General features: G+C 44.3%; 1 protein-coding gene across 10 annotated transcripts in view; it reads left to right on the top strand.

Moving 5' to 3' along the window:
* The window catches only part of LOC135089066 (dystrobrevin beta-like), a 62977-nt gene that overhangs the window by 19317 nt on the left and 36160 nt on the right, over positions 1 to 7500 (top strand). The window contains exon 1 of one of the 10 annotated variants that reach the window (XM_063984276.1): positions 7302 to 7500. This exon is cut by the window's right edge and continues 726 nt beyond it. The exons of 1 other annotated variant lie outside the window; for it this stretch is intronic. The gene's annotated coding sequence lies outside the window, so the exon portion shown is untranslated. Of the gene's footprint in view, positions 1 to 7301 lie in introns of those variants that run through there. 8 more of the 10 variants (XM_063984271.1, XM_063984278.1, XM_063984272.1 and 5 more) reach the window with 8 other exon arrangements.

The raw sequence follows: 7500 nt of genomic DNA, 5'->3' as shown, positions 1-7500 counted from the left end.
AGGTGACTGAAAGGGACTACACGATGGGATCCTCTTTGCTCTCTTTGCGTGTGGAGTCTAACTGGCGAACACACGACGGTCATATCACCACTTCAGCCAGACAGCCAGATGAGCACTTTCTTTGAACTTGCCTTTACTTTACGTCGTCATTCGTGCGTGGAGGCGGTGCAAATAGTGTTTTGAGACGAGGGAGACAGACGGAGAGACAAAGACAAGGGAGGAGGAGGCGGGGGGCAGGCAGGCAGCAGGCGGAGAGAAGGAGAGGAAGAGAGAGACTCGTCAGAAACTGCAGGAGACTTTTGTGGGCTTAGAATGACAGCTTGTCCACAAACCTCATTGTTTCCCGCAGACGTCTACCTCCCCTTTGTCCACAGTGTCTCGAGTCCACCACCACCACCGCCGCCGCCGCCGCCGCCGCCGCCGCCGCCACAGCCAGAATTGTCGGTCTCTCTCTCTCTTCTCCCATGTATCCTCAAGGTGTGGGGACAAGAGAGAGAGAGAGAGAGAGAGAGAGAGAGAGAGAGAGAGAGAGAGAGACGAAAATAATAAAAATCAATGCATAGAAAAGAAAAAAACGAGAGAGAGAGAGAGAGAGAGAGAGAGAGAGAGAGAGAGAGAGAGAGAGAGAGAGAGAGAGAGAGAGAGAGAGAGAGAGAGAAAGTCACTCACTCACTCCTTCAGTCTACCTCACATTTCCACGACGCACCATGCCATCCACATCTTCACTACATTCCTTGGAAAAGCTGTTTGATCGCCTTAAACCATTCCCCTCTCACTCTCCCTCTCCCTCTCTCCCAAGCTCCACTCTCCCTTGCACATAACGAAGACTGATACCGTTGTAAACTAGCATCATACAGCATTTCGTAAGTCTAAAGGAAAGAGAGACATTCCTTATATTTTGCTGCGGAATGAAGCGTAACCTGAGACACCGTAAGGGGAGGAATGACTGTCCGTGGAAGGGAAGGGTTATTAGAGAGGAAGGGAAAGGAAAAGCCGGGAGCGAGAACCAAGGAGGAAAATAAGGAAGAGATGGAAATTAGAACAAAGAGGAAGATTACGTTTCAGTCTGAGAAGGAAAGAAATAGCAGGAGAGAACGAGGAAGAGAAAGAGGAGAAGGAGGAGGAGGAGAAAGAGAAGTGAAGAAAAAGGAGAAGGTGAAAGAGAAGAGGAGAAAAAGGAGGAGAAGGAGAAAGGGGAGAATGTCACATTTTCTGGCTCTCTCTCTCTCTCTCTCTCTCTCTCTCTCTCTCTCTCTCTCTCTCTCTCTCTCTCTCTCTCTCTCTCTCTCTCTCTCTCTCTCTCTCTCTCTCTCTCTCTCTCTCTCTCTCTCTCTCTCTCTCTCTCTCTCTGGAAAAAAAATGTGAGAAAGAGAGAGAGAGAGAGAGAAAAAAAAGAAAGAGAGAAAGAGAGAGAGAAAAGTGAGAATACCACATTGTCCTTCTCTCTCTCTCTCTCTCTCTCTCTCTCTCTCTCTCTCTCTCTCTCTCTCTCTCTCTCTCTCTCTCTCTCTCTCTCGTCGTCGTCGTCGTCGTCGTCGTCGTCTCTCTCTCTCTCTCCTCCTCAATCGCCCTCATAAACTTAGCAGGTAAATTTTGCTCACCTGCCTCTCACCTTGATGACATAACAGGTGAGTGGCGCCCCTGACGACCTCTCACCTCTTGTGCCTCACCTGGCGGAAGGCAAGCCGGCGTACGTAGGTGGCGCCGTGCTCTTGTTAGTTAAAGGTGTTGTCACTCTCCTCACTAACAGGGTGATGGCTTGGTGGAGGCTGTTCGCTTTAATTATCGTTGTTACCGTTGTTATCATCATTATCGTTGTTATTGCAGCCACCGTCACTAAATACAGTAACAAGACTAGTAACAGCAATAGGAATAAGTGTCAACAACAGGAAGAGAAACAGCAACGATAACAACAGCAGCGGCAGCAGTCATGATATCAGATCTTGGTTCTTTTTAAAGTTTAACTGTCTTGTTTGTTTTGTGTGTCTGGTCATTTTGTTGTTGTTGTTGTCTTCTTTTTCTTTTCTTTTTTTTTGTCTTGTTTTTGTTTCTTTGTTTGTTTCTTTCTTTCTCTAGTTCTTGTTCTTCTTTATTAACCACCTTGCCCTCTAACTCTCACCACCACCACCACCATCACCACCACCGTTCCTTCTTAATCTCACTGACCTACTGCCGGAGACACGCCAAGGTTCGAACCCCGCGAAGTTCCCACGGGCGACATTTAACACGTTGAACCAGTGCAGCCGGCCGTATACCAGTCCGCTGCGGTGTGTCGTTTTGAGCGTCACGAATTTGATACCGTTTTCCGAGCCTTGAGTTTCCAGGGGCGTGAGTAAATACCTTGTTGCAATCCTCAGAGGCAAAGAGACGGATGGGAGCTCTGCGGCTGTGCTCCTCATGACGTGTTGGCTGGTGTGGAAATGCGCCTTGACTTCTCTGTGTTTATTTTCTTATTTATTTATTTATTTTTATTTATTTATTTATTTATTTATTTATTTATTATTTTTTAGGTGTGTTTTCTCTTCTTCTTCTTCTTCTTCATCTTCTTCTTCTTCTTCTTCTTCTTCTTCTTCTTCTTCTTCATCTTCTTCTTCATCTTCATCTTCATCTTCATCTTCTTCTTCTTGTGTCTTTATTCGTGTTACGGTGGTCGTTCTTGTTGTTGTTGTTGATGTTGTTAGCTTTGTTCTTTTCATCGTTGTTTATTTTTGGTTCTCGTCATCCTCCCTCTCGTTCGCATCCTCCTCCTCCTCCTCCTCCTCCTCCTCCTCCTCCTCCTCCTCCTCCTCCTCCTCCTCCTCCTCCTCCTGCTGTTTGCTTTCTTCGTTTTCGTTTTCCTACGACTTATTTTTTATGCTCCTCCTCCTCCTCCTCCTTGTCCTCCTCCTCCTCCTCCTCCTCCTCCTCCTCCTCCTCCTCCTCCTCCTCCTCCTCCTCCTCCTCCTCCTCCTCCTCCTTGTCCTCCTCCTCCTTGTCCTCCTCCTTGTCCTCCTAGTAGAAAGCCGCCAGTGTTAGGAAGGCCAATATCCCTCTTTATGGCTTAATCAACAACTGTCTGCCGCTCCCACTACCAGAAGCCTCACCAGGGACCTACCCTCTCACACACACACATACACACACACACACAGACACAGACCAGTCCCCCCCCCTCTCATCTACGAGCCTCATAAAAGTAACCGAAACGTGACATCCCAGCACCGTAGACTTTTACACACAAACTTTACCGCCGTGTTGTGTGTTGGTGGGGACGTGGCTGACTCACTCGCTCCCCTGCCACGCTCGCTTGTTTAGCCTCGTATATTGGGTCTCCCGGTTTTTCGTCCTCCTTCTTCTTGTATTTAACTGCTGACTCGATGGATAGGAAGTAAATAGGTGATATAATGTGAGACGGTCTGCTTTTTTGTGTGTGTTTATGTAGTGTCTCATTCCTTCATTTGTTTAGCCTCGTATATTGGGTCTCCTGGTTTTTCGTCCTCCTTCTTCTTGTATTTAACTGTTGACTCGATGGATAGCAAGTAAATAGGTGATATAATGTGAGAGGGTCTGCTTTTTTGTGTGTGTGTTTATTTATCGTCTCATTCCTTCATTTGTTTAGCCTTTTATATTGGGTCTCCCGGTTTTTCGTCCTCCTTCTTCTTGTATTTAACTGTTGACTCGATGGATAGGAAGTAAATAGGTGATATAATGTGAGAGGGTCTGCTTTTTTGTGTGTGTTTATGTAGTGTCTTATTCCTTCATTTGTTTAGCCTCGTATATTGGGTCTCCCGGTTTTTCGTTCTCCTTCTTCTTGTATTTAACTGTTGACTCACTGAATAGGAACTGAGGAGGTAATATAATGAGGGATTGCTTTTTTGTTTGTTTGTTGTTGCGATTCTCCCCTGCCACACTCTTGTTTAGCCTCGCATATTGGGTCTTCTGGCTTTTCTTCATCTTCTTCCTTTGTTTTTAAATGTTGCCTCACTGGCTAGGAACTTTTGTAGGTAATATAAGGAGTGTTTTGTCTTTTTCTTTTTTTTTTTCTTTTTCTATTTTGTAGTCTACCCCAGTGCATAAATAAATACGTAAATGAATGAAATAACAGCCTGACCACCTCATCCATCTCTTCTGTTTCAACTGTTGACTCACCGCAAGGGAACTTAGCACGTAATATAATGTAGTTGATGTTTTATTTTCCAAGTATTTGTAGTCTTAGGTTAGTTTCCATCTTAAACAAATAAACAAAATGACAGGCTGATTACTGAGTCTCTTCCAGTCATGCACCTTTAGTTCTCAAGAGCGGTAGATGAACGGAATATGCTCAGAAATCAGGTTATCAGTGCCGAGCGAGTAGGAAAGTTCAAGGGACAGCTAGACGAATTAATAAAGGAGAAACAGCTGAAGGAAGGAATATTTTAGACAGGGACAGCCACCACGTGTAGGTCAGCTGGTCTCTCGCAGCTTCCCTTGTGTTCTTGTTTTCTTATAGTCTAAAGGAAGGAAAGATGCTAAAAAAAAGAGTTAAAAGAAGGAAAGATGACAAAAAAAAGAGTTAAAGGAAGGAAAGATGGCAGAAAAGAGAGAAAGAAAGAAAAAAAGAGTTAAAAGAAGGAAAGATGACAGAAAAAAAAAGAGAGTTGAAGGAAAAATGGCAAAAAAGGGTTAAAGGCAGAAAAAATGTCAAGAAAAAGAGTTAAAGGAGGGAAAAATAGCAAGAAAGAGAGAAAAAGATATAAAAAAAGGGAGTTAAAAGAAGGAAAATGGCAAAAAAAGAGTTAAAGGAAGGAAAGATGACGAAAAAGACAGTTAAAAGAAGGAAAAGTGGCAAAAAAGAGTTAAAGGGAAAGAAAGAATGAAAAAAAGAGAAGGAAAGATAAAAAAGGGAGTTAAAAGAAGGAAAATAAGACGAAAAAAAGGGACCGAGACCTTTATAACTTTGAAGTACACTAAAAATAACCCTATCTTACTAATTTCCAGACACTGACCATTTAATTGTAGGGGAAAATATAATGTTTTTTAATGATGATCTACACACTGAAGAGACTAGCAATGAAATTAATGAACCGTATGAATCTAAACCAAACCTAGCCTTCAGATGAATACTTTAATGTTATTTATATATCAGTTTTCTTGTGGGAATAAAAAGCTTTTCGATTGGGCTGTGAGTATTCGAGAAACAATAAGTGTAGTTTCACGGGGAAGAGATTTAGACCCAGTAGTTTAATCAGAGAAGTAAACAGCTAGAAAGAAACTAATATCCTTGTAGTTTCATTATAGTAATAAAGTGTTTTTTTTTTTTTTTATTGTTTTTGTGGGTATTTAAGGAGGAGCAAGTGCAGTTTCATAGGTGTAAATGTAGGTTCAGAGGAAGAGAGTAATATCCTTTTTTTTAGTTTCATCGTGGAAATAAACAGTTTTCGTTTTTTTTTTTTTTTTTTTTGAGGGGAGTAGGGGTGGGGGGGTGTTAAGGAAAGAGCAAGTGCAGTTTCATAGGAGTAAGTGTAGTTTCAGAGGAAGAAAACAGTATCCTTGTAGGTTTCCCATAGCAATAAACATCTTTCAATTAGGTTCTTAGTATTGAAGGAAGAAGAAGAAGAACAAGAGTGATATCTATATACATTTGTCACGAGAATAAACAGTTTTCAGTAATTTCATACCACTGAATGAGTAAGTAAAGCTTCACTTGAAAATAATAACATCCCAATTTCTTTTGTCCTGAGAATTATCTTTCAATAAGGTTCTTAGTGTAGACGGAGTGAGTGTAGTTTCAGAGGGTGTCTTGTGGGTAATATACGTTAAGCTCCTTCATCCGCGTCCCCTTGTTGAGTTCAGCGGAAGGGCAGAGTGTGAAAGGCAAAGCTTGGGAATTAACTGGGAAGGAGTGAGCGAGGGAAAAGAAAAAAAAGACGAATTTTTCTGTGAGAGTAAAGGAAATGGAAGAGATTTTTTTTAGTTTCCTCTTACTTGTCATTTTATTTCTAGTCTTCGTTTCTTTTTCTTTCCTTTTTCTTTACCTTCTTCTTCTTCTTCTTCTTCTTGCTCGAATGTGTGTGTGTGTGTGTGTGTGTGTGTGTGTGTGTGTGTGTGTGTGTGTGTGTGTGAAGGACCTTTAAATATTGCAAGATTCTCCGTCTGGCATCTCTTATGTAAACTCTCTCTCTCTCTCTCTCTCTCTCTCTCTCTCTCTCTCTCTCTCTCTCTCTCTCTCTCTCTCTCTCTCTCTCTCTCTCTCTCTCTCTCTCTCTCTCTCTCTCTCTCTCTCTCTCTCTCTCTCTCTCTCTCTCTGAAACCCGATATATGTGGAAGAAAGAGAGAAAAAGGGAGATAGATCACGTGAGTCAACACACACACACACACACACACACACACACACACACACACACACACACACACACACACACACACACACACACACACACATTCTCTCTCTCCCTCTCGCTCATTGTGATAAGACACCTGGCACTGAACTTGAGAGAGAGAGAGAGAGAGAGAGAGAGAGAGAGAGAGAGAGAGATGGGGGCGCGGGGGGTGGGGGCAGGCTATCCCAAGGCAGAATAGCTCCTTGTCTTAACATTTACACAGGAGAGTGCGTATAGAGGAGTAGGAGAAAAGGAGAGGAAAGGGAAGAATGGAGGAGAAGAAAAGGAAATGCTGGATTCGTGTATGAGAGAGAGAGAGAGAGAGAGAGAGAGAGAGAGAGAGAGAGAGAGAGAGAGAGAGAGAGAGAGAGAGAATGAGTAGTACATTGTCTTCATGCAGATCAAGGATTACAAGAACAGTATAAGAGGAATAGTAAATGAAAGGGAACATGATTTACCAGGAGAATGAAAGGAGGGCGAGGAGAAAGTTGATGCGAGTGATAGCGGGATTACGAGACAGAAGGGACGTGCAGCTTTACGAATGGACGGCGATCTGTCTAGCTCTACGTAGAGAGAGAGAGAGAGAGAGAGAGAGAGAGAGAGAGAGAGAGAGAGAGAGAGAGAGAGAGAGAGATGGGTGTGTGTTCACGAGCATAAACAGTGAAGCTGACAATAGAAAGAGAGAGAGAGAGAGAGAGAGAGAGAGAGAGAGAGAGAGAGAGAGAGAGAGAGAGAGAGAGAGAGAGACCGGAGATGCACGGATCGGAGATTTTTTGAGGAGAGAACCGCTGTGGTAATGTTGATAGCGGAGGAGGAGGAGGAGGGGATGAAAGATCTTTTGCCTTTCACTGACCCTGCCCACCTCCCCTGCCCCCCCTGCCCCGCCCCACACCTGGCCGACGCAGCAGGTGTGGCGGGGGATAATGGAGCGGCGAGAGCATTTTTCGCTGATGCAGGTGTGGCTTTGTGGTGTGGAGTCACGTGGCGCGGCGAGTGGAGGCGGGATGCGATGGGTTGTGGATAGCGCACGGCTGCTGCCTCGCGGGCCTCCACTCAGGCGGAGGAGTTTGCGCACCACCTGGCGGCACGAGGTGGTGGTGGTGGTGGTGGTGGTGGCGGCGGCGGCAGGCAGGCAGGTAGGAAGGTAGGCAGCAAGAGGGCCCGG

The sequence above is a fragment of the Scylla paramamosain genome, chromosome 32 (genome assembly GCF_035594125.1).
Source record: "Scylla paramamosain isolate STU-SP2022 chromosome 32, ASM3559412v1, whole genome shotgun sequence".
Lineage (NCBI taxonomy): Eukaryota > Metazoa > Arthropoda > Malacostraca > Decapoda > Portunidae > Scylla > Scylla paramamosain.
Note: the sequence above shows the minus strand (reverse complement) of the source record. Positions and strands in the feature narration are given on the sequence as shown.